This window comes from Ambystoma mexicanum, chromosome 10 (genome assembly GCF_040938575.1).
Source record: "Ambystoma mexicanum isolate Mex_15411 chromosome 10, UKY_AmexF1_1, whole genome shotgun sequence".
In the NCBI taxonomy this organism is placed as follows: Eukaryota; Metazoa; Chordata; class Amphibia; order Caudata; family Ambystomatidae; genus Ambystoma; species Ambystoma mexicanum.
Window position 1 is genome coordinate 481032068 of NC_090932.1, and position 27677 is coordinate 481059744.

Genomic DNA, 27677 nt, shown 5'->3' on the forward strand with positions numbered 1-27677 from the left:
TCAAGTTTTCTTCAATATTCATATCTTTGTAGCATTCATAATTGTCTTTTAGATTTTGCAAGGCTTGTCTAACTTTATGTAAGTCTACGAGTTGTTGCCAATTGTTTTTGTCTTTTGTAGGTACACCATATAGTAAGACAATTAAAGATTGCTCTATTGGACGTTGTACTCCCAGAGTGTTCACATTTTCTTTCCGATCGAATGGTAAATAAACTACTTTGCCACAAATGCCTTTCACTTTTTCAGAGTGAGCTAATTTTGCTGTTTTTGGTTGAAAGCATATTATTGCTTGAAATGGGTGCATTGTTTGAATTATGATGCTCTCATATAAATTGAGTTGTTGCAGGGGTTTTGGTAGTGGAAATAATTCCAAGGTATTTGTGATTGCACATGGAGGGGTTTGGTTGTTGTCAAGTTTTCTAGTGCAGTACTTGCAAAGTATTAAGGGGTCATTTATTTCATATTTGTTTTCTGCTATAAGATGCAGAGCTAATTCAAACTATTTGGAATCTTCATTGTCTTCTGTTTTGTATGTTACATTTACAGTTTTTGTGTTAATTTTATAAAAAGTTGTGCGGCAACACACACACACATGGTTTGGTACTTCAGCGGATGTAATTTTAAATTTTAGTATTTCTTTTTGTGTGTGTGTAGTATAAGGTTGGCATCTGTACAATTGTTGCTAGTCTGTTGTAAAGGTATTGCATTTTGTAAGTGGCTTTCACTTCCAAAATATTTTCTCTGGATATGCTCTATTTCTTCAAGTAGGTCTTTGGCTGTACCATGTAGAAGATTGTTATTTAAATTGGCAAGTGCTAAAGCAGGACTTTTAGCATAGTACAGTTTATAGACTAGATTTCTTATAGTTGAATGATGTGTTGATATCATTTTGATATGATGGAAGGTGCTTTTGCAAATAGGTCCTGAAATGCAGGCTAATGAATGTCCTTGTAGTCTTGTGTGTTTGCGCACTGGACAGGTATCCATATTTTGTAGTAGATTCCTTTTGATTTTGTCTTTGCCTTTCACATACTGATTGAGGAGCTGGCGTAAACATTTGAAAGATTTTTTGGCAATGTTACACATTAACCTGCACGGCCATTTGTATACTGGACATTCTGGTTCAGTTGAATGGAGAGGTGATACTGAATTTTCTGGGGACATTTTTGTAAGCAGTATTTCTTGTTCCATAATGGTATTATTAAGTTTTTCATAGCCTCTTCCTCTGTTATGTATGGCATTATGTGTGTTTGCTTTTGTTTGTATGCTTCTTCATTGAAATATGGTTCTGTGCTGGTGGTGTGACTCCATTCACCTCCACAGATATTTAAGAAGTTATTTTTGTTGACATTCTGTTTACTTGGAAGTCTTTTTTGTAATTTTGTAGTTAGTTTTGTTAGTGGTTTCATTCTGTTGAACACTAAAATAAATAACTTCCTTTTGAGAAGGATTGCACTGTGTATCAACGCTTCTAAAATAAATTTTCTATGATATGTTTTAAGGGCTTTGCATGATTTCTCTCCTGTTTTTATAAGATTTTGAAGGACTCTGTGGCGGAATATTTTTTCTAATATACTTAATTTTGTATGGTTACTTGCCACTAAATCAAGATTTATAGAAGCAGTGTTAGCAGTAGTGATAGCTGAATTGTTGCTAATCACTTTTTGTTTCGTTTTACATTTTGAAAGAGGAGGGAAAGTTTTTGATCTGGAAGCTTGTTTTGTTTCGCTTAATGACTCTATTAGATCATTTGTTTAAACTTTTTGTACAAATTATGCTAGAGATGGATGCTTATTTTTATTTTAAACACTTTTATTTTAATTTGCTCTACTTCTGCGTTGCTTTCTGCAGACTTGGTTCTTGGTAGGCATTCTTTGGGGTCTGTTGAAAAAAAAGAAGGTATGGGTTGGGCTGTTCTGCAATGTATGTGTGCTGTGTGCATGAGTGTGTGAGTATGATGTTAAGGATGTATGTGGTGTTGTGTGATTGTGCATTGGGAGCTACAAGTAGTTGGAAATTATATTAATGTATTTGTGTGTTACTATACTTGGGTTCAGATGACAGTACAAAGTAAGCTAGTGGTGAGGAGAAGTACTAATGCTAAATCTAATGGTATAGAAATAAAACAGTTTTTTTTTCTGTAATACTAACATTCTAGGGGCTGAGTTGTGTCATTTGTGCATCGAAAAACGGGGATTTGTGTGCTATCCTGCCTGTTAATCATTGTTTAACAAATGGGGATTTGTGGGCAGAATGGTGTACAAATCTCTGTTTATTGGTGTACAAATTCCATGAATCAACTGCACAGTGCGTTTGAGTAACAGTAAGAATATTATGGTAGTATTGTACTTACTTTTTTTGTTTGGAATGAGCAGGTTTCTTCTGAGTTGTTGTTTGTACTTCAGAAGTTGCTGCTTTTCAGGAGAGTGGTCTTCACTGCAATTGTGAAAGAAATAAGTTAGTCATTTTGTGTGTTTATAGCACTGATGTTAATTTAGATGTTTATTTTTATGTTTTTGTAGTTGTATTTGTGTTTGATAAGTGAACATAGTGTGTGAATGCAGTTTCCTTTGACTATGTGCAGGCTTTATATTTTACATACAATATGTTAGTTCAATATGATTTGCAAATGAGTAGAATACTGAGGGCCTCATTACACGGATGGTGGTGGACCAAGGTGCTTTTAGCACCTTGGTCCATGCCGGTAAAATACCGGCACCGCCTTGGTGGAAAGGGGAATTACCGCCCTATTCCAAGGTTGGCGGGGCGGTAATTCCCCTTTCCCCCATTGCCCTTCCCCATTCCCATTTTTGCCCCATAGGGCTCTATGGGAATGGGGAAGGCGATAATTAAGGATGCATCAAATTGCGGTACCGTAATTAGCTCCCCGGTCCCTTTGCGGGTTGGTTTTTATTGCCAGCAAAAAGCAGGCGTTAAATTCACCAACCCGCAAAGGGACCTCGTAGTAAGGCGGTAAGGGTTTACCGGTACCGGTAAAATACCGGTACCGGTAAACCCTTTCCGCCATCCGTGTAATGAGGCCCTAAGTGTATGAAACTCACTTGGTTTTTTAAGGCTGTTTTATTGAATGTTAGGAGATATAAGAAATAATGATATACTTATTTTGCCATTTTTGTAAGGTAAATGGCAGAAATTGTATCGAGAAGCATGGAATGTATGCATTTGTGAAGGTATGGGTAATAAAGCAGAAGAATGTGATTTATAGGCAGTGGTGTTATTTCAACTGGGAGCTTTTCAATGATACTGTCTATCTGTCTGAATGTATGAAGATGCATAATCTTATCCTGACTGTGTGTAATTTTATAATACACTACTAAGTGTGTTTCTATAATTATAGTGTTATTTCTCCCATCTTTTAATATTATCATTTTTTAGATAGCTGTGTGTGTAAAAACAAAGGAATTAGATAGCGTACAGGTTTGGAAGTAAGAGTTGATTATAGCAGATGGGAACAATGACAGTAAGTTGTTTTTTTATAGGTTATACAGGTTAAGTGGCAGGTACTCCGTTTATATGCATTCATAAGGGTTGTTCATGTACTGTGCAGAAAATATGTATTGTATTCTTGCATGTGGATATGCCTGTAGCTGTAAGTAGAAATCTTGGAGAATTGTACAGTAGTTTTTGTAGTAGGTGCTTTCCAATGATATGAGACTTGTACTCAGAGTGATCAACAGTACATTTGAAGTGCTGAACTCTGATGATGGAGTTAGATGTAGAGGTCTTGTATGTGATTGGTGGATGGTTGTGTGACTGCTTAGCTTTATCCAATGAGGGAATGGCACAGAGAGTGAAGTGGAAAGGGTAGAAGGGCTGTCCAAGAGTTACGCGGTCTGCGGACACCGTGGCTGTCCGCGGACAGGGCGTGCCACATCTGGGGTTTTCTTGCAAATCCAGCATGGAAAGGTGACTGTAGGGATCAGCCAATCAGATGTTGAGGTTGTGGATTTGTATTGAAAGAGACTGCGTGTAGTGAAGATGGCAGAGGTGGAGAAAGTCAGGGTGGTGCTTGGGGGTATGTTTGTGCATGTTTTACAGTGGTATGCTCAATGTAGGCATGTGGTAAACAATTTTGATGCTCAAGGAGTGGAGGTCTTGTGGAGCACTGTGCCTGATTGCAATGTACAGGGAATTGTCCAAGTTTGTGAAGATATGCGCAGGATGAACAGTCCCCGTGTGGTAGTTTTGCACTATGGTGCTTTCCATTTGGGCTATGTTACTGTCATGATCTCTGCTTCCAAAAGATCAGGACTTGCCCGACTCCCTTGGAAGCAGACCCATAACCCCGGTTCCGAGTGCCAGCCAGTCGCAATTGGGACCTTTTGGACCCTGTCCTGGCGCCAGTGGCACCAGGCTCATAAAGATGCCCATTCCCAGCACTGGAAGCGCCGGGCTCATAATGCTTGGGTGGACTTACCTGCAGCAGACCATGCTGCTTACTTACCTGCCAGTTGAACCCCTGATCCTCTTCTGTTTGGGACTACTTTTCCTGTTGGGTGGGGCAGGAGCCACTCCCTAGGTTCAGAACACTGGAACTCTTCTGGAAAGCAGGAACTCTTTTCTTACCTAGGCGTGGCTGTGGAAGGAGACACTAAGCACTACAGGAGGCTATTTAAACCACACCCGATGGATGAATCTTGCTTTGTGTTATTCTGCATTCACTGCAGCAGAACGCTCATCGTGTCTTCTGCTTCTGATCCTGGGCCTAAGGGAACAAAGGCTTACCATCCTGGAATCCAGTCTTCAGCAGCACCTGTAAAGACAAAGAAAGAACAGGTTAGCACTACGGTCTTCAGTGGCAGCGCATCTCTTACCTGGTCCATCGGCTGTCACCAACGCCTCGCGCTGCATTCTGGCATCTGAAAGACAAAGGCTTACCTACTCTTCGCATGCTCCGGAGGTCTTCGCACTGCATTCCGGCATCTGAAAGACAAAAGCTTACCAGCTCTTCGCACGCTCCAGAGGCCTCCGGCGCTGCATCCCGCATCTGAAAGACAAAAGAAGGTGCGTTTAAAGACATTGGGCAACTTTATTACTCACGTGCCATTACTCCTTCCCACGCCGAATCCAGTGGGTATTCCAGCACCCTTCAGCTTCTCTAAAGCTCCGAACTTGTACCTGCAAGATAAAAGGGACAGTTAGTGCGCATCGTGAAGCAGGCTACAAGCGCTTACTTACGTGCTTCCAGGCGCTTCTATTCCTCACGCGGGTTCGATCCTCAACTCTCATCAGCCCGCCATCCGCCATCGCCGGAACCCTGCAAAACAAGAGATATCATTACAAAAGACTTTTAAGACATTTGAAGTGCCCAGAACTTACCGTTCGTGCAGTTAACGACGGACAGCAGTCCTCTGAGGTCAAGAGGCCTGCACCCTTATCCAGTGAAGAAACTGGTTACGGCACCCTGCCCCAAGGCAGATGGAGAGCTCGGCGTTCACTTACCTAAGGTGACGGCGTTAACCTTTGGGGTTCTACAGGAGAAGAGAAAGGGAAGAGGAGAGAGGCACCCAATAACCCCAGTTCATTAATCCCATATTTTCTATCTGCAGACATCTTACTCTTCGAGTCAGACATACAGTGCACAGAGGTCCAGCCCAAAGAGCCAACCGTGTGTTACACATCACCTTTGAAGATACGGCATTCACCCAGTCAAGACCGGCGCCTCTGCGGGAATCAGGTGAGCGTTACAGAACACAAAGCCTACCGCAAAACTCCCACCCAGGCGCTATGGAAACCTCGGATACCGACCAGCTAGCCCAGTTACTTGGGGAACTAAGAGCAGAAGTGCATGCAGCCCGTCAGGAAACTAATGCTCTAAGAAGGGAACTGATTATTTCCAAGGAGCGAACAGACGATCTCGCTAGACAATTGCTACAGTCACAAACCGGACAAACTCCGTTATCCGCATTAGGGGCAAATCTTCCTTCAACATCCTCTACGAACCCAGTGCAGATCAACCTACCTGGGAATGTACCTCTGGCTCCGCCCAAACGATTTTCTGGTGACTCAAAGAGGTTTGCAGTATTTATTAATCAGTGCCGGTTGCACTTCTTATGCCGGCCAGCAGCCTTTCCAACTGATCAAGCTAAGGTAGCTTTCGTGCTTTCGTACCTTAGTGGCAATGCGGCAGACTGGTCGATCCCTCTAGTTAATCAAGATGATCCGGTTCTCCATGATTTTCAAGCTTTTCAGCTCAGTATGGAAAAACTGTTTGCAAGACATTCACAGGGGCAGGCCTTGGACAATGAGCTCCTTTCATTGCGACAAGGTAATCAAGACCTTTTGGCTTATATTGCGTCTTTCAACAGACTGATAGTGGAAACTCGATTGCCTGAGAACAAAAGAATTACGCTGTTTTATAGAGGTCTACGTGGAGAGCTCAAAGATGTGTTAGCCCAAGTAGTGAATCCCCTGCAAGACTGTTCGGACTATATTGACTTAGTCATTCAAATTGACCACAGACTGCAGAACAGGAAGGCCGATCGTTCCAAGTTTGATGCTCGAGTATTTTCCAAACCACCAACTCCTACCAAAGGAGTAGACTCCGGGGAACCCATGCAAATAGGGGGCCTGAAAGGACCACTAACACAAAACGAGCGGAAAAGGAGAAAACAGCTGCAATTATGCCTCTATTGCGGAAACTCGGGGCACTTTCTTCGAGACTGTCCGGTGAAACCAGCCAAGAAGGCAGTAGGAGCTGCAGTTACCAGGGTCACAAACTCTGAGCAGGGAAACGACCTCGCCCGACAAGAATAGAGGTCCTCTTGCGAGCGTTAAAACCAGTTCCATGACCTCGCATTTCGTGATACCTATGGTCCTCATTAGCCCTGAACATCCGGATCGATTACATGCGATTGAAGCTTACGTCGACAGCGGTGCCATCGGCAATTATGTGGATCATGAAATGGTTTTGAGGATGAATCTGACTCTTTGTCCAAAGGCTGTAAAGGACGTCATTACTACAGTGGATGGTACGGAGATAGCCTCCGGACCAGTAACGCATACCACCCAAGAAGTGACGCTAGTAAGTCAAGATGGACACCATGAGAAGATCGTGTTCGATGTGATCAAGGCTCCTCAGTTCCAGATTATTCCAGGAATTCCTTGGTTAGAGAAGCACAATCCTCAGATCGATTGGCGAGCAAGAACGGTTCAGTTTCCAGAATGTGTCACCCTCGACCTGGTGTTGCACTGGCAGAAATTTCCTCAGAGGCTCCCCAGTTACCTCCTGAATACCTAGAATTCCAAGACGTTTTCCGGAAGGATCAGGCTAACTCTCCACCTGCTCATAGGTCTTATGACTGCCAGATAGACCTGATACCTGGATCTACTCCTCCTTGTAGTAGAATTTATGCCCTCACCGAGCCTGAGAATCTTCACCTCCGACAATACCTGGATCAATACCTAGCGAATGGGTTTATTCGTCCTTCCAAGTCCCCTGCTTCCTCAGCTTTGTTCTTCGTTCCAAAAAAAGAAGGGGACCTTAGAACTTGTATAGATTATCGCGCCCTGAACCAGATCACCGTTAAGAATAGATATCCGTTACCTTTGATCCCTGAACTCCTGGACCAAGTCAGAAAAGCATGCATATATACAAAGCTGGATCTTAGAGGAGCCTACCACTTGGTACGAGTAAAAGAGGGCGATGAATGGAAGACGGCCTTCCGCACCAAGTATGGGCTATTTGAATATCAGGTCATGCCCTTCGGACTTTGCAATGCCCCGGCCGCCTTTCAATATTTTATGAACGATGTCCTCAGAGAGCTCATAGATGTGTGTGTTGTTGTTTACATTGACGACATCCTCGTTTATTCTTCATCGGAAACTGAACATCGGAAACACGTGAAAATGGTCCTCGAGAGATTGCGTCAACACAAACTTTTCGCTAAGTTGGAAAAATGTGTTTTCAACGTGACTGAAGTTGAATTCTTGGGATTCATATTATCACCTAGCGGAGTGCGTATGGATTCAAAGAAGGTCGATGCAATTCTCAAATGGCCATCGCCATCCTCCGTAAAAGGTGTTCAAAGCATGTTAGGCTTCGCTAACTTTTACTGCAGGTTTATCCCCGAATTCTCTCGAAAAGGCCAGCCCATCACCGCCTTGTTAAAGAAAAACAAACGTTTTGAATGGTCTACCGAGGCGGAACAAGCTTTCCAGAATTTGAAGACTAGATTTATCTCTGCACCGATCTTAAAACATCCTCGCCCAGAACTCCCCTACATCGTTGAAACTGATGCTTCGAGCCTTGCCATGGGGGCAGTTCTATCACAAAAGGACCCAGTAACCAATCAGTTGCATCCCGTGGCATTTTGGTCCCGCAAATTCTCGCCTCCTGAAATCAATTACACTATTACTGATAAGGAACTTCTAGCTATCAAGTCCGCCTTTAAGGCTTGGCGGCATTATCTTCTGGGGGCCCGACACACCGTTACTGTGATTACAGATCACCGAAACCTGCAATATTTGAAAACCGCAAAAGCTCAATCCTCTAGGCAACTCCGTTGGGGACTATTCTTTGCCGAGTTTGACTTCATAATTACCTATCGACCTGGTACAAAAAACGGTAAAGCTGATGCCCTTTCTCGGATGGGAGTGGAAGAACATTTGATCAATCCTAAACCTGTACCTATCATTCCCGAACAAAGAATTCTAGGTGTAATCGCCACACAATCCATAGAGGAAGTTAAGGATAAAGCCAGGCTACTGGTAACTCCAGCAGACATACAGAATTGGCATCTGCAGGGAAAGGACTTTACGGTGAAGGACAACCTATTATATTTCCAAGAACGGTTATACCTGCCCAGCACAGATTTACAGAAAAAAGTAATCTCTTGTTATCACGATTCTTTAATGGAAGGACATCCCGGTATGACCAAGACCTCGGAAAAGATCAAGCGCTACTTCTGGTGGCCGTCTTGGAAAAAAGATATCAGAGACTTTATAATGTCCTGTGGAGTATGCGCCCAAAACAAGAGTCAAAAGGAAAAACCAGCCGGCCTCTTACGCCCTATTGACATCCCGCCTCGCCCTTGGCATACGCTTCCTATGGACTTCATCACCGGTCTACCTCCATGCTCTGGATACAATACGATCCTAGTAATCGTGGATCTATTCTCCAAGATGGCGCATTTCATTCCACTCAAAGGCTTACCAACAGCAGCAACTCTGGCCCGAGAATTTCTCGAAAACATCGTCCGACTGCACGGTTTTCCTTCAGGTCTAATTTCGGATCGAGGTAGTCAATTTATTTCTCATTTTTGGCGAAGTTGCTGTCGGTCGGCTCAAATTGATGTGAGACTTTCGACCAGCCACCACCCCCAAACCGACGGACAAACCGAGAGGACCAATCAAACTCTGGAACAGTATTTGCGCTGCATGCTACAACAAACTGAAAAAACTTGGAAAGATATCCTTTGGATAGCCGAATATGCCTACAATAACTCTGTCCACTCGGGGACTGAGAAAACCCCGTTTTTTCTTTTATACGGTAGTCACCCTTGAACCTCGGAGCTGGATCCACTCCAAGATCTTGGAACACCAGCAGTAGACCACCTGCATTCTACAATAACCCAAGCCTTTAAGGAAGCCGTTTCTCACCTTCAAAGGGCTAAAGAACAATACAAGAAAGGAGCAGACCAACATCGGAAGGAAGCCCCCCAATATCAAGTAGGAGATCAAGTCTGGTTATCCACCAAATATCTACCTCTAAAAGGACCACGCACATTCAACCCAAGATACCTTGGTCCCTATTCCATCACTACCATAGTAAATCCAGTAGCGGTCAAGTTGGACTTGCCCCCTCACATGAAGATACATCCGGTCTTCCACGTCTCTCTATTAAAACCTGTGCAACCTCAAACCCGACTAACTACATCTCCAAAACCTATTCTAGTTGATGGAGAACTCGAGTTTGAAGTCAAAAGCATCCTGGATTCCAAGATCTCCAAATCTAAACTATTTTACCTGATTGACTGGAAAGGCTACGGTCCCCAAGAAAGATCCTGGGAACCTGCAGAATATATCCTCGTCTAATCAAAAGATTTCATCGAACATTTCCTAACAAGCCCAAACCCCCGGAGAAGCCCGGTTTGGGAGGGGCCTTGAGGGGGGGTGCTGTCATGATCTCTGCTTCCAAAAGATCAGGACTTGCCCGACTCCCTTGGAAGCAGACCCATAACCCCGGTTCCGAGTGCCAGCCAGTCGCAATTGGGACCTTTTGGACCCTGTCCTGGCGCCAGTGGCACTAGGCTCATAAAGATGCCCATTCCCAGCACTGGAAGCGCCGGGCTCATAATGCTTGGGTGGACTTACCTGCAGCAGACCATGCTGCTTACTTACCTGCCAGTTGAACCCCTGATCCTCTTCTGTTTGGGACTACTTTTCCTGTTGGGTGGGGCAGGAGCCACTCTCTAGGTTCAGAACACTGGAACTCTTCTGGAAAGCAGGAACTCTTTTCTTACCTAGGCGTGGCTGTGGAATGAGACACCTAAGCACTACAGGAGGCTATTTAAACCACACCCGATGGATGAATCTTGCTTTGTGTTATTCTGCATTCTCTGCAGCAGAACGCTCATCGTGTCTTCTGCTTCTGATCCTGGGCCTAAGGGAACAAAGGCTTACCATCCTGGAATCCAGTCTTCAGCAGCACCTGTAAAGACAAAGAAAGAACAGGTTAGCACTACGGTCTTCAGTGGCAGCGCATCTCTTACCTGGTCCATCGGCTGTCACCAACGCCTCGCGCTGCATTCTGGCATCTGAAAGACAAAGGCTTACCTACTCTTCGCATGTTCCTGAGGTCTTTGCACTGCATCCCGCATCTGAAAGACAAAAGAAGGTGCATTTAAAGACATTGGGCAACTTTATTACTCACGTGCCATTACTCCTTCCCACGCCGAATCCAGTGGGTATTCCAGCACCCTTCAGCTTCTCTAAAGCTCCGAACTTGTACCTGCAAGATAAAAGGGACAGTTAGTGCGCATCGTGAAGCAGGCTACAAGCGCTTACTTACGTGCTTCCAGGTGCTTCTATTCCTCACGCGGGTTCGATCCTCAACTCTCATCAGCCCGCCATCCGCCATCGCCGGAACCCTGCAAAACAAGAGATATCATCACAAAAGACTTTTAAGACATTTGAAGTGCCCAGAACTTACCGTTCGTGCAGTTAACGACGGACAGCAGTCCTCTGAGGTCAAGAGGCCTGCACCCTTATCCAGTGAAGAAACTGGTTACGGCACCCTGCCCCGAGGCAGATGGAGAGCTCGGCGTTCACTTACCTAAGGTGAGGGCGTTAACCTTTGGGGTTCTACAGGAGAAGAAAAAGGGAAGAGGAGAGAGGCACCCAATAACCCCAGTTCATTAATCCCATATTTTCTATCTGCAGACATCTTACTCTTCGAGTCAGACATACAGTGCACAGAGGTCCAGCCCAAAGAGCCAACCGTGTGTTACACATCACCTTTGAAGATACGGCATTCACCCAGTCAAGACCGGCGCCTCTGCGGGAATCAGGTGAGCGTTACAGTTACTGCCCCTACTTTGCTGGCAGGTTTGGAACACTTGGTTCAAAGCAGTAATGAACATCCTTCCAAATGCCAAACTTATTTTTTCTGGATTAGGACCTAGGGCAATATTGGACAATCGTTCTGTTTTTTTGGCCTCAGCAAAACATTGCTAGGTGTGCAATCAACCGAGGCATGTGTGCTTTCATGCTTAGAGCTGGTATGTCCTTCTGTAATAATGATATTGATTCCAGTAATGCTTTTTATTTTAAAGAAGATGGCATTTCTTTATTTTTTATGGGAAATGCCATGCTGTTCCGGAATGTAAGGTTTGCTTTAGAGAATGTAATGTGAAGATTTTAGGAGTAAAGTAAGAAAAAAAACAAAAGAAAATACAAAATAACAGGTGTCTGTCAAGCATCTGCAGAAAAAATCCCAAAAAAGTCTCTTTTCAGAGCCAACCTCAAAGGGGAAATAGGGTACACTATTTAAATTTAAATACACCACGCTCAGATTTTTTCGATATGTCCGCGGACATGGCGGTACTCCACAGACATCACGTATTACATACAGGGATTTTGGGGTGGAGAGGCATGCAAATGAGAATGAAAAAAGCAAGGGATTGGTCAGTAAAGATTACTGGGTGTGTTGTATAAGGATAGAGTTTGTCAGAAAGTCTTTTTTGTGAGAGAAGAACAGATAGCTATGGCTGTGTGCTTCAGAAAACAGATTATATGTATTTTGGGAGACTCATGGATACATTGGTTGGAGGTGCATGCAGAACGCTGTGGTTTAGCTTCAGATCTTGGATTCCCGCATGTGGAAGTGCACTGGCATGGAGTGCATGATATGAAGTGGCTGGACTTGGTACCTCTCTGTGCTAGTTTGGAGGCAGAGCATCATCCAGACATAATTATATTTCATTGTGGAGGCAATAGTTTAGGACATGTGTCTGGAATTTCTTTGCAATATGCAATGAAAGAAGGACTTGGGAAGGTCATGGCCATGTTTCCAAATTCCCAAATAATGTTTTCTCGTTTAGTGCAGAGACAAATGTGGCTACGTTCTTCTTCATTTGTTCCACAAATGGAGAAAGTGAGGCGCAATGTAAATAAGGCTGTGTGTGCGGTTCTAAGAGATGTTGGCATGTCCTCTTTTCACAATGAAAATATTTCACTTTGAAAATATGTTTCGTAGTACATACATTTTTCTCAGAGATGGAGTTCATCTTACTTATGCTGGCAATCAGATTTTTCTGATTAATGTACAAAATGCATTACAAACTTTTTGGGAATTACAGCCATCCATTTTGCAGTAGGTGTTGACCATTTGAGGTTTTTCAAACACAAACAAACACCACCAAAACGGCTATTTTCAGAGTCACCACTTCCTCCCAGAGAAAAGTGCAATGGTTATGATAGGGCAGCACCCCAAAATTTTAGATGTCCGTGAACTATTCGCGGACTTCTAAATAATGCACAGGGCCCTGCTCCATTTATTTGCCGCTTCTATTTTTAAACTGTGAAAGGCGGCTCTGAAAAGAGCCTTTTTTGGGGGGGTTTGTTGTTTTATATATTTTTTGTTTTTTTACACACGACACACTAGCAGAGGAGGGGAAAGCAGTGTAAGGAAGGGACACCAACCATGGGTATAACAAAGGGCAGGTGAAGAGCGGAAGATGTAGGGTGGGCCTTATTTAGGTAGTGGGCAGACTTTCTCATGCTCCTTGACCATAGTCTCGAAAGCACTCCGAAGACTCTCCCCACTTCCCCACTGCAGAGTACTGCGTCATAGTACATACACAATATTGTGACCCTCTAAAGGTAAGGGTCAACAGCATTGTGAATGGCCTGTGAGACAGCTGGAGGGATTCACTGTTCCACAGGAGTGTCTCTTGTGGTGACAAGAGCGGAAACAGAGGTACAAACCTGCGAACGGCCCCACTGTTGCACGACCTTAGGTGTCGCTTCATAGATGTTGTACCAAAGCTGCACGAATCAGGCCTCCCACGACTCAGAACCATGTGGCACTGATTGCAGGTGACCTTGTCCGCACATGCTTTTGACACTCCACCCTGAATGGTAAACAACCGCCACACCCAAGACTCACAGCGAGTGCTGGTATTAGGGACTTCCACTACCTCATCCTCTTCATCCTCTTCATCCTCCTCTACATCCTCATGCCTGATCCCCTCTTCAGGCCCTTGGGGAGGTGGTGGTGGAGGGGGTGGGTGTGGTGCTGAGGCAGATGTAGCACCAGGTGGAACAACACAGGACACCAAATGCACATGAAAGGTTCTGCGCATGCACCCGGGTATTCTATGGACAGTGTTCAGGTCCTCAAACTAATTAAAAGTATGACACAAGTAATATGAACAGTTACGGACAGGAGCGATGTTCATAGGACTTATGGGTGTGGTGCGCATGTGCATAGATGTTCTCCAGACAGTACGGACAGGCAAAGTGTCCTTAGAACACCTCCATTTTGGGTTAATTGCAGACATTCCGGACACCGATTGTGTTCTAAGAACAGTTACATGTTGCTTGCAGATAGTACGGACAGGTATAGTGTCCTTAGGAGACCCCCATTTTGGTTAATTGCTGACAATCCGGACACCGAAAGTGTTCTAAGAACAGTTCTATCTTGCTTGCAGACAGTGCGGATATGTATAGTGTCCTCAGGACACTTCCATTTTGGTTAATTCCGGACATTCCGGACACCGAGTGTGTTCTAAGAACAGTTCCATTTTGATTGCGGACAGTATGAACAGGTATAGTGTCCTCAGGACACCCCCATTTTGGTCAATTAAGGACATTCCGGACACCTGCGCCGTCCGCGGACACCTTAACTTCCTTTTTTAAAAAAAGAAGACACAAAGGACTAAATGAAAACACAAATGTTATGTTTTTATTATATACAGATATAAAATTTATGAAAGAGACGGGGAAGCAGAAACTGACACAAACTCAGGAGAATTAGGGGTTTGGACAGGATGGATGGGAGGGGATGAAGGGATGGATGCATCATAAAAATGTTTTTCTTGATGTTGAGGGTTTGGGGGTAGTTGACTGGGACATGGAGAGGGGGAACAGGTGCATGTGGGACAATGATATTTATTTTTTTCTTTTATGTGGTCCTGCACAAAATGTTTCAAAAGATTGAAATTTTCCATAAGCATGTCCATTTTCTAATGTCTCTTTTGGTGTATTATTTTCAATGTTTGCATGGTCTGCTGTTGCTCTTAGCTGTGCACTTCCTGTCAGGTAATTATGTTGGAGGCATATCTTTTTTGTTGTGGTATATTCCATTTTAGTACATATGGTATTTAAATGGATGGTTGATGTGTTACATATATAGGTTCAATTTCTTATTTATTATGACATATAATGTGTTCATGTGCTGCTTTTTGAACTTGTTCAGTGTTTATATAGCATGATAGAACAATCTAAAATACCCCCTGAGTTTTTGGGCAGTGTTGATGTTGTCCGCTTCCGTCCGTGGACATTCGCACAATCCGCAGACATCAAAATCAGTAGCAAGGGGTTCAGCATGTTCTATGTTATATGTATATAAAGTAAGGGAACCCTAGTAAACATCTATCATATTCACACTATGGGCCTCATTACACGGAAGGCGGAGGACCAAGGTGCTATTAGCTCCTTGGTCCATGCTGGTAAAATAACGGCACCGCCTTGGTGGAAAGGTGAATTACCGCCCCATTCCAAGGTTGGCGGGGCGGTAATTCCCCCTTCCACCACTGCCCTTCCCCATTCCCATTTTTGCCCCATAGGGCATAATGGGAATGAGGAAGGTGCTAATTACGGCACCGCAATTTTGCGGTGCTGTAATTAGCACCAAGGTCCCTTAGCGGGTTGGTTTTTAACACCTGCAAAAAGCAGGCGTTAAAGCACCAACCCGCTAAGGGACCTCGTAGTAAGGCGGTAATGGTTAACGGTCACTGTTACCATTAACGGTGACCGTTAACCATTACCGCCTTCCGTGTAATGCGGCCCTATGTATATGTGTATTCAGGAGAAAAAAAAACTTGGATAAAGGGACGTTATGGTTAAGTTGTGTTACTAACAACCCATGAAATTCAGTAAAAATTATTTGTTAAAGGGACGTTATGGTTAAGTTGTGCTACTAAACACCTAGAAATTCGGTGTCGCGCGAGTTATGGTTGCTTAGCTTACCATAACTGGCGAATTGCAGGGGTTTTTGGTTTTACTTGGAACCATAATGTCCCTTTAACAAAGTTTTTTTTACTGAATTTCATAGGTTTTTAGTAGCACAACTCAACCATAACATCCCTTTAACAACGTTTTTTTACTGAATACATATATATATATAAACTTGGTTATTTATAACGTGCTTAATACCCAGAGGTTTCTAAGCGTGGACCCGGGGATCAAACCTGTATTGCTCTGTGTCCTCTTGTTTGCAAGGTGAGCATGTTGTCCCTGTGATTTCCTCCCGAGACATACACATGGGTATCCCAAACCTAAAAACTCGCAGGTCTATATTTTTGCAACCATTACTACACCTGCTTTCCTACAGGGATATGCCTCTACCCGCCCAGAAAATACATCATCTACCAAAAATCGCTTACTTCCATTGCTTATACTTTGGAAATTGTAGAAAATTGATCTGCAGCCATACAAATGGGCCATAAAGGAGAGGATGTGCCCCAGGTCTGATCAGCACAATTTTACCCATATTATTCTGTAGGCAGACAGCACACCTTTGACAATATTCCTTGGCTATAGTGGTAAATTCAGGTGCAAACCACAACATTCCCACTAGCATAGTCATCCCATCTCTCCCTACATGTGCCTGCCAATGATACATCCTGACAAGGTGCGATACTAATAATGTTGGAGCCACTGACTGACTCTGCTCATCTCACCACAGAGAGTCCTCATGCAACCGGCAAACCTTTTTATTTCTGATTGTCCTTTTTTATTGGACATTGAATTCTCCTGCTTATAAACATGGTCTTCCAGTGTCTTATATGGTGTTACTTCCTGTACCATTTTAACTGGAAAAATATATACATCACTCTCCTCTAGTGTAACTGGCAATTTTGCAGTTTGGTCAGCAAAATCATTACAACAGCTAATAGGGTCATCCAATGACGGATTTGCTGCACATTTGACAATCGCGATCTGTTCAGGCAACATTATAGCATGCAAATGCACTAACATATATTGAATATTTTTCATTTGTGTGCCAATTGAGATCAAGAATCCTCTTTGTTTCCAGAGCTGGTCAAAAGTTGTAGATTACATCAAACAGATATCAGGAAACTGTAAATATAAATGATTGCTGAGCCGCCAATCGGTATGCCCTTGGGAGGGCCATTAGTTTGGCCAACTGCACTGATGTTACTTGGGGCACTCTTTCACGCTTTACCATCTCCTCTGGGGCACATATCACATACCCTACAACCACCTGCCCACTTTGATTTCTAAAACACGAGCCACACACAAAAAACTCAAGGGGCCTCATAACAACCCAGGCGGTAAATTCCCTACTTTACCACCATGGTGTAAACTCTGTTTACACCATGGTGGATGGCGGATTTACCGTCCCATTCCAAGGTGAGTGGGGCGGTAAATCCCCATTCCCCATTTACCCTTCCCCATTCCCATTTTTGCCCCATAGGGCATAATGGGAGTGGCGAAGGCGCTAATTACGGCACCGTAAATTACGGTGCCGTAATTAGCACCAAGGCGGGTTAGCGCCTTGCATTTTAACGCCTGCTGAAAGCAGGCGTTAAAATGGTAATCAGGCGTTAAGGGTAAACGGCGCCGACGGCGCAGTTAAACCCTTAACACCTGGGTTGTAATGAGGCCCAAGGTCGGAGTTAGACAGCGGCACGTGAACGAGATATGTGCGGGGCCTCACCAGACAGTCAGTTACCGAACATCAATCATGGGGGGTGGAGTCATGTGGCTCTCCTTCCTGCTGGGTAGGCAACAGGGATGCTGGATTCAAAACAGAGCATCTAGTCAGGGTGATGTTTGACAAGTTCAATAAAAGGAGTTCATATTTACCAGCTCTTGATACAGATCTGTGATGTGACTTAATGCCAGTAAGACTGAGATCCTTCTCATTGGGACATGTGCTCCCAATTTCCCCTCCCACTCTCTGGCCACCCTCCTTGGGCCCTCACCCACTTGTGAGACAAAAAACTTTGGGGTCATCTTCTACTCCACCCTCTCCTTCTCCCCTCACATAATGGAAGTTGCCAAGAAGTCCAACTTTCTGCTCCACCCTTGTCAGAGGCATTCTCCCTTTCCTCACCTTTCACCAGAATCTCAATGTGTTCAGAGCCCTGGTTCCCTCTAGGCTGGATTATTGCAACAGCCTCTTCTTAAATTTGCCTCGTTCCTCCCTTTGACCTCTCTAACTAATCCAGAACAAGGCTGCAAGACTTATCCTTGCCCTCAAGCCCAGGGATTGCATCTCTGGAGCCTGAAAATCTCCACCGCTCCTGATGGCTGCAATGATCAAAATCAAGACCCTTTGTATCATCCACAAGGTGTTCTGGGACCTGGGACCACACTACATCTCTCCATAAATACCTCCTTGCTAGAATCCTATTATCCCCTAGCTCCACCTCTCTGCAGATCAGTCGTTTCTTCTAGCAGAGAGTGGGGGTTAGATTTCTTTCTTCGGCAGGAGCCTCCCTCTGGAACAGCCTTCCTTCCCCTCTCAGACTTAATCGGGATCTCCTTAAGTTCCAGAAACTTCTCAAGACTTTCCTTTTCACCTCCTCATTCTCTCTCCCCCCTTGCTAAACTGTCCACCTGTCACTGCGACTTTTGCCTGAACCCTTATGTGCCTTACTGGGGCCAGGCCCTCCTCACTCAGTCTACCCCAGCACCGCTTACCAGCACTTGGCCACAAGCACCCTTCCCTGACTAGCCTGATTCTGGTCCGCTCCCTCCCCAAACTCTCCTAGCCTGACCTCTTGCTCCCCCTCGCACTTTCCCGCTTGTGCCTCTCTCAGCACTTATCCAGTTCCTGGGTCCCCTGCCTTTCTAAACTTCTCCAACCCCTCTTCCCTCACACAGCCCTTCTGCCCAGACATGCACGCTCCCAACTGCACTGATTGTCACTGCACTTGCACAATCCAAATATCACAAGGCCTAGTAGGACCATTCCTTACTGTTACTGTTTTTTTTCCTCTCCCCCCAGTCCCCATTGTCCTGTGCCACCTGAAAACACTTGGGTTATTGGTGCCATAAAAATGTCCAATAAAAGAGATAAATAATAGTGAAACTACAGTGTGAAACAGCCACCTTCAAGGTGACCCTAGTATGGGTTTGATGCACCCTCTATTCCACCACCAATGCAGCAGCCTCCACTGATCATAAACTGGGCTGAATTCTTGCTGCAGCTGGATCCAATTCCTTACTATAATAGGCTATTGGTCTATGATGAATCCTGTGTTTCTCGGTAAGGACAGCCAGGTAAAACCCATTCATCTCATGACAATGCAAAACAAATCCTTTCTTATATTCAAGAAGCCCTAACGCAGGTGCTTTGGTAATTTCTGCTTAACCTTATCAAGGTTTTCCTCTGCCTCTGTCATTCACTGCAATGGTTCTATAGTATTCATATGTGTGTATGCCTGAAGTAGTTTAACTCTCTGTGCATATCCTGTGAAACCGAATGACCCCAAAAAAGCTTGCATTTGCATTACTGTTTGGGGTTTTGGGATCTTATAAAACTGCCCCTTTCCATGAAGAGGATATCAGCCGATATCTCTCCATAATATCATCCATAATATCATGACCCAGATAATGTACTCTGCCAACACATAACTGTAGCTTCTTCTTTGATGCGTATGCCCTTCCTGTGCCAAGGCTTTTAACAGAAATTCAGTGACTTCCTTACCAGCCTCTTTTGAAGGTGAGGCAATCAACAGATCATCAACATATTGTACCAGTACTGATTTCCCTGACAACTTGAAATCACCACTATCTTTCTTTAACTGTTGTGAAAAAAGAGTCGTGGAAAATGCAAATAGTCACTGACTGTCTTTGTGTATGGGCCTGAGAAAAATGCTGTGCATAAATCAACAACCGTAAATGCATATCTTCTGAGAGAATACAGGACAATATGGTAGCTGGGTTTGGCACCACTGGGAAGGAAGGTATAAACATTTCATTAACGACCCTTAAGTCTTGAACAAAATGATAAACCTCTTTCCCTGGCTTTTTCACTGGAAATATCAGAGTGTTGCATGTGCTACTGGTTGGAACTATAATTGCTTGGAAGATACCTGCCTTTTTCCTCAAGCTTCAAAGGGTATTGGGGAGTGTGGGGCAACCAATTAAATGATGTCTACCTTTAGCTTTACTGGTTCTGCAGTGTATACATATACCACCTCATTATCAATAGTGGCCCACAAGCAATCCACTGCAGATTCAAATAGTTCATGTTAATCTCCGACCTTTGTCTGTCTTTCTCTCCATCTTTCCCTTCTTGATCTTCCGTTGGGGTTGCCATTACTGCTACAATGTTATCGGTGGCTACACTCAAAAAGACCTCATCCAATAGAGAGTGCACCACTTATAACACAAATTATCTCTCCCCAACAAATGTACAGGTGATGTGGAACTTTGGAGAAAAACATGCTTGTCCGTAATGGGTCCCAGAAAAACTGTGAAGGGGTCAGTCACCTGATGGACAATAGTAGTGTCAGATATACCTACCAACCTCACTGTCTCTCTGGATATTGGAACATATGGGAAATAATTATTTTGCAGAGCTGATCTGTTTGCCCCAGTATCCACTAGACATGCACTGGTTCACCTTGCATTGGAAATACAGATCCTCTTGATTGACTGGAATCATGAGAGCTTTCAGAGTCCCTTCTCCCTCTTGTTTTCAGAATCCATTCAAATCCCTCCTAACCCCACTGTGGTCCCTGTGGATGGAAGGGTTAGCATTTAAATTTGGAAACGAAGGTATAGCGCTAGGTAGGGCTGCCTGAATTTAAACCTGTCCTCTCTGCTGTGGTATCTGGGCCTTATTGGGGATCATATTGCCTTGCAGATATGGTCTTTGTGGCCTAAATTGGTACCATTCTTCAGATGGACACCCTGCTTACAATAATTGCAGGTGAAGGGACTTGGTAATACTGCTCTTGGAGCCTGCTAGCTAGGCCAACTTCAAAGTCCTTGCTGATCCTGAGATCCCCACACCTGCTGTAGATCAAACTGCCCCCATTGCCCTTATTGCTGTGGTTGTCCCATATACCCTCCTTGTTAGTTTTGGTATAACTACTAGCCCATTTGGCTGCCGCACCTGCCCCTTTGTCAGCCCACACCTTTGGTCCTGATTCCCAGGGTTTAGTACTATTTTTTTGAAGCTCTCCCTGCACATGTTCCTGAAGGTTCTGCATGTGTAACTTCAAATGTTTGTTCTCAAAGGTTTCCTTCTTTTGTTTCTGACAAGCGATGCAATGATTTGCCACCACCAGCAGATCGTCTAATGGCGTGGTCTGCTAGTCTATACACACATTGTTAAGCTGCACCTGAACCTTTGGTAAGAGGTCTGAAAGAAACAAGTTTGCTATGGCGTCTTGTGCTGTGTCCTCTCATTTTGAAATGCAAGCGTGCTGGGTGAACACCACCATCAGTCCACCTAAGTAAACGGCAAGATATTTGTCCATATTTTGGTTAGAATTTGATATTTTTGACCAATCAATCTTTCTAGGGCATATCTCTGAAGCCGCTGTAATTGTCCACTCCCTTGACTGCACCATGGCATCCCTGTGCCTGGATCCGCGACTGGCCATGTCACCCATTCTACTAATCTCTGTCTCAACTTCGGTGGCATCACTAGCCTCACACGTTGTTTCCTATCAGACCACGATGGATTGCACCACTGCATGGCTGTCTGAAGTTCTTCCACACATTTTCAATGTCCTATGGTCCCCAGGTGTCTAGGGGACATGGACCGTGATGATACCCTGATCTTGTTCTCCATCTTCATGACCAGATGGCACCCTTCTGAGGGCAGCATGAAAATGCTGTGGCTCCCTTCTGTACACTGTACCTGCGCTCGCCATGGAGGTGGCATATGAGGGAGATTGCCCCATAGACAGCTCTGCCCTTGTGGGCTCCTGCCCACTCAGTCGTGCTGTCCAAGGGGCAGAGGGAACCAAAGGTGACATCCCTTCCAAGGGTGCCTCTCGGTGTGCCTCTTTCTGCCACCCTCCTGTGAGTGGCCTCATATGACTGAAACTTGTTTTTGTTCCCTCATTTGGTCATTAATCTCCCTCAGTCCTCTAATGTTCCCATCATTTCTCCTCACGTTTGCTTCTTCCAACCAAGTGGAAAACAATCACCACTGCACTGCATACATCTTTAAATAAATAAATCTGGCTTTCACCTGGGCCTGCAACCCAGGGACAAAATAGGATACAAAAAATGTTCCCGTTTTCCTGAACAATTAATGCACAATTGTATTGACATGTAGTTGCTTGTTTTTGTGTGTTTAAATGACAGGTACCTTTTATTTCTTAGGAGTGTGTCCATCTGGGGAAAATTCCCAATCTGCACCTTCCTCTGGTGCACTGCTAAAGCTGGTGAGCTTATCACCACCAGGGAGCACAGACCTCCCCATGTCAGAGCTGGGGGCCAGAGACACAGCCAAACCAGCGTACAGGGCAACACTAGTGGCAAAAGACAGACTTTATATGGCAATCATAACGCCAAAAACACTGTAGTGATGTTCTCAAGAAAGCAAGAGTTTATGAATGCCATGTCGAGGACATTCAGAACTTAGAGTATGCTCCTTTGCACATTTTTCAGGGCGCTGGCCTATCTAACTGCACATACTAGCAGCACTTGGTACAGGAAAGCCACGTTGGGATTGGAACGCTTGGACGTGTGCGCCCAAACGAATGCACAGGGCTTATATGCGTTCGCGATAGGCCACGCCCCATCAGATCCTGAAATCAGCCACTCATCTACTTTAGATAAGTGCTGCAGCATGCAAACAAGTCACAGGGAGCAGGGGGGCCATGCAGCGGGATAAGCCCCACCAGTCAACTGACCCCTGCTTCCCGAAAAGCTAAGTGCCAGCAACATGCTGCGTGTCGCATAAGGAAGCGCAACCCTTACCAGTACTGCCTAAGCCTGATGTAGCGCATCAGAGGACAGCTCGTTACCAGAGGCGCATTTTGGAATGCAGTGACGCTCATTCTGCATTCTTACTAACAACTCAGTCCTGAATGCCTAACAGGCTGTCAGAGCCACATGTGTCCCTAGTAACATTCCTGCATGTGATAACTAGTATTTTGCCACATGCTGCCCCATTACCATTCCTGCTTGTGAAAACAGCCACGAACCCATATAGTAACGCAAAGCTTATGTACATGCACATTGATAGCCACGTGCGGCAGTGTTAGATGTGTGCTCTAATGGTAGCACTCTTTTGCTGCATTTGAACTGCTCCTACTGCGATGTGCTCTGGTTCCACGAATTTGCTGGAGACAACAAGAGACACTCTGGGCGACACCCACTCTAAGCTAAGTGCAAACCTATGTCATGTGCATGCTCACTTGCCAATGTTATTGTGTTTTGTGAGATTGGCATGGTGCAAAGCGGTAGACAAAGACCACAATGATACAGTTTGAAAACCTGTATTTGTCCACTTGAGCTATGCTCCATGGGAGTAATCTCAACCATAAAAGAAAATGAATACAAGTCCGAAGTCTGTCCTTCAAAATCAAAGGAAGGCTGTGCCTAAGCTAATCTTGCCCTCACATTCTAAATAGATACTGTGTAGGGATTTAGCCAACATAAAAAAGGGTGTAGCAAAGAAAATGTCAGGATAGCACTGCAGTGGCTCTGCTAATTTCTTCTCCAATGCTCTTTCAATGATACTGGAGCTGTCCCCCAGCTCCCTTCCTCAAGCTTGAGCTACTCGGGATCCTCCATAGATTTAAATGTTTCTCATAACGTTCATTCAGGCTTCTGCAGGCTTTCCTTTTCCCTAGATTTCATAGCCCTCCTAGTTCCAATACTTTTCAGGTGCTTCTGGCTTTCAGTCACTATTTCACAAATTTCGATTTTAAAGGCTTTAAAATAAGATTTGTTCACTCTCGATTCTCACTCTTAATTCAACAATGTTTCCCTTCCCCACCAATTACACAATTTATCACAGTTCACCAAACCATTATGTCAGAGACATGTTTGAATGCGGATAGGTCACTCCGTTCTATGCGTGACCACTCCAACACCTTGACTCTCATAGGATTGTTCCCCGGCACTTGGTTTCTCAAGTTACTTTAATTCACCAATTCTCCATATCGGAGACTTTTGAATGCGCATATATAACTTTCCTATATGCATGACCACTCCAACACGTTAACTTTCATATGATCATGCCCCAGGCACTCTGTCACTCATGCTTTACCTTTAGCTCCACTTGGGGTTACGCACACCTCCCCTGCACTTCAGAGAAATATCTTCACTTTCAAATTAACTTTTTCAGAACAGGTAACTGGACAAGTTACCCTTCCGTTTCTTTTTTTCCTTCTCACTCACACACTATTTACAGTTCACAATGGACAATTGAAGCTTTCTCTTCAGCACGTCTTTCATTTTACACTCGTGCTTCTGTTGGCTACATTTTATCTCTCCCCTCTGACTTTTAACTCACCAGTTGTGATCAGTGTAGCCTTCGTTGTCGAGGTCAGGGACTCCTCGCTCACCCTTCCAACATTCTGCCACTCCTGGGCGGCCTCACTGGCCATTGGGAACAAACACCTTCAAGGATTCTATTTTCAGAGAGCAGTTTTTTATGGCATCCCCTTCTGACTCCTTGGAGACACGGCTCTCTCGCCATGCTCCCTCGGCCCTTCAAAAAACCATGGTCTCTTAGCTTCTCAGTGCTCTGTTCTCCACCATCCTTCCTCAGGGTGCTCAGGCCTTCTACATAGCCTCTTTGCTCAGTCTCTGTCTCATGTCCTTTGCCGGCTTAAGCTTGTTCTCTGTCTCTCATGCGGTTACTCCTTTTATACACCTGAGGACAAGAAACAGGCTTTGGGTGGTTATAATGTTCATTCTGTGCCTGACTTCGTCTGACCCTGTTAATGGGACATTCATGAAAATAGTAGAGTACCTCTAAATGTAGCTTTTCCATCTGTATAGCACTGTGACAGCTTAAAAAAGGAGAGTTCAAAGAAATCCAGGGATCTAGTTGACAGGAGGCTGAAGGAAATTCAGTTATGTTGGTGTTTGGAAAGAGGGGATACCATGCCTCACCTTCGGGTAATCCCTCCCCAATCCCAGAGGACCCTCCACCCAGGTGATCCTTCCTTGCTAGTGCACCTCTGGGTCGGGATCCAAAATTGATGGCCCTCCCCTGGGCACCTGTTTGGAAGATCCCTCAGGAGCTTGAAGGGAAAACCCCTCAGGTTTTTCTCATTTTCTTCCCCTATGTGATTTGGGCAAGACTGTTTCACATGGAAACCTTGAAATTAAGTCCATGTTACCTTGTTCCCGGTTCTTTCGATGTTCAACTGAGAAGCAGTAAGGTTGTAAGTCCAAAAACCATTGCATAACTCTTGGGTTGTACTCCTTACGTTGGCTGATCCAGACAAGGGGGGAGTGATATGTGATCAATCTAAAGCACCTCCACAGTAGATAATATTTTAGTGGAGGATAGCTCATTTAATGACCATGGCCTCAAGTTCTATGACCTAGTAGTTCTTTTCCCTAGAGAATAGTGTACGACTAGAGTTCAATATAGGATGTTCTAACCCATCATGGTTCTGGGATAAAACGGCACCCAACCCTGTCAGTGAGGCATCTGTCTGTTAAATACATTCCTTAGAGAAATTGGTCACTGTTAAAATTGGACTCTGACACAAGGTTTGCTTTAAAATGTTATAACAAGCTTCAACCTCATCTCCCCATTTGACTTTTTGTGGTTTGGCATTCTCTAAATTATCTGTTAGGCTTGCGGTCTTATCAGAGAAGTTTGGAATTAAACAACAATAGTATCAGCCCCAGAAAGGCCCTTAGAGCTTCTTTTGTTTTGGACAAAGGGGTTTCAAGTACCGTTTGTACCTTTTCCTGTTGGGGTTGGATGCTGCCATTTCCTAAGAAACCCCCCGATATTTTACTGTGGGTTGTGCTAATTGACACTTGATTGGCAGTTAGTCCAGCTTGACATACGTCTCTCAGGATGGTATATAAGTGGTATAGGTGATCCTGCCAGGTCTTGCTGTGTGTTACTATTTCATCGATGTATGCGCCACAAAATTAGGGTCTTAAAATCCAATTGATTAATAATTGGAAAGTTGCAGGAACACCATGCAAGCTGAATGGCAAAACCTTAAAGTGGAACAATCCTATAGGGGTTGGAAATGCATTTTACCCCTTATCTAGTCCATGTAATGGGACCTGCCAGTTGCCCTTTGTAAAATGTAGAGTTGACTAACAGAGAGCGCCACCAAATGTATCTATTAAATCATCAATTCAGGGCATAGGGTAGGCATCAAAAGCTGAGATAGAAATAACTTTTCAAAAATCTATACAGAAGCTCCAGCTTTGTCAGGTTTGACTAAAAGTAAAATGAGAGAGGACCAGGGACTAGAGACGGGCTCACTGAGGTTAGCCTTGAGCATATTCTGCACCTCTTAAATAACAATTTCCTTATGGGCTTCAGGCAAGCAATATGCTGTTAAATGCACTTCTTGGTCTGGTCGGGTGCGGATATGATGGTACGTACCCTTCACTCTTCAGCGTTTATCACAGAATTCATCGAGGAACTGACTTATGAGGTCACCCAGATCCTGCTTTTGATTATTTGTAAGTTCAGGGGAAATCAATAGTTATCTATTCATTTCATTGGGTACTAAGCGAGGTAGAATGGCAGCATGGGACTCTGAGGGATTCTTCCTCCACTACTTTAACATGTTTACATGATATATATGGGTCTTCTGCCGTCGATCGGGCTGGGATATTTTATAATTACAGGGACCGATACGTTATACTACTAAGTAAGGTCCATGCCATTTAAAAGCGATTTTATTGAAGTGGTTAAAAGGACCAACACTTTTGGTCTGATGGAGAATGTTTTGAGGGACACTGTTTTATCATAAGATAGTTCCTCATGTTCTTGTGCATGTTCTATGTGTGTCTGTCCCATGGTTCTGGCTATGGAAATGTGTTCCTTATGCTTATGGAGAGTATGAGGGAATGGTATTTGGGCTTCTTCTTGTTCTTCCCAGGTTTTCTGGAGCATGTCCAAGACATCACAATGTTCCCTTCTGTACAGAAATTCAAAAGGGTAAACCCCAGGAGACTTGAGGGGTCTTTCTGATTACGATGAGGGCCCAGAGCATCATTTGATCCCAGTTGTTCCCATCCTCATCTACCAACTTCCTTAGTATTGCCCTGAATGAAGCGTTCTACAAGACCATCTGTTTGGGGATGGTACACAGAAGTTCTTAATGTGGAAATATCTGGTAGGGTTTTTAACTTCTCCCTTAAGTTTACTCATGAAATTGGTGCCTTGATTGGTTAACATTTCTTTGGGCAATCCTACTTGTGAGTAGAAAGGTAGCAGGTGTTTTAGGATATGTTGTGTTGTGTTATTTCTTAAATGAAAAGCCTCGGGATAACTCGTGGCATAGTTGACAATCACCAACACATACTTATTACCTTGTCTAGAAGTCTCAAGCGGCCCAATAATATCCATTCCAATTCTAGAGAATGGAACCTCAATAATTTGTAAGGGATTTATTGTTGCTGGAGGTGGGGTATGAGTGCGAGTGCATTGACAAATATAACAAGCTTGTACAAGGCTGCAATATCTGCATAGATCCCTGGCCAATAGAATGTATTACTTATGTGGGCTTGTGATTTTGTTTTCCCTAGATGGCCTCCTGTAAGGTGACAATGGACAATCTCAAGCACAATGGATGTATGGCTTCTGGAATCTACTAGTTGTTTTTTTATCATCCCTTCTCCAGTGACTTCTCTCCTGTACAATAGCCCTTGCTTTAGGTAAAAGAAAGGACTTACCCAATGTCTTCCTTCTTGCTCAGATATTATTTGTAAAAAGGCCTCTGCAAGTAAGGGGTCGTTCCTCTGTACAAAAGCTAAGTCAGGAAGGACAC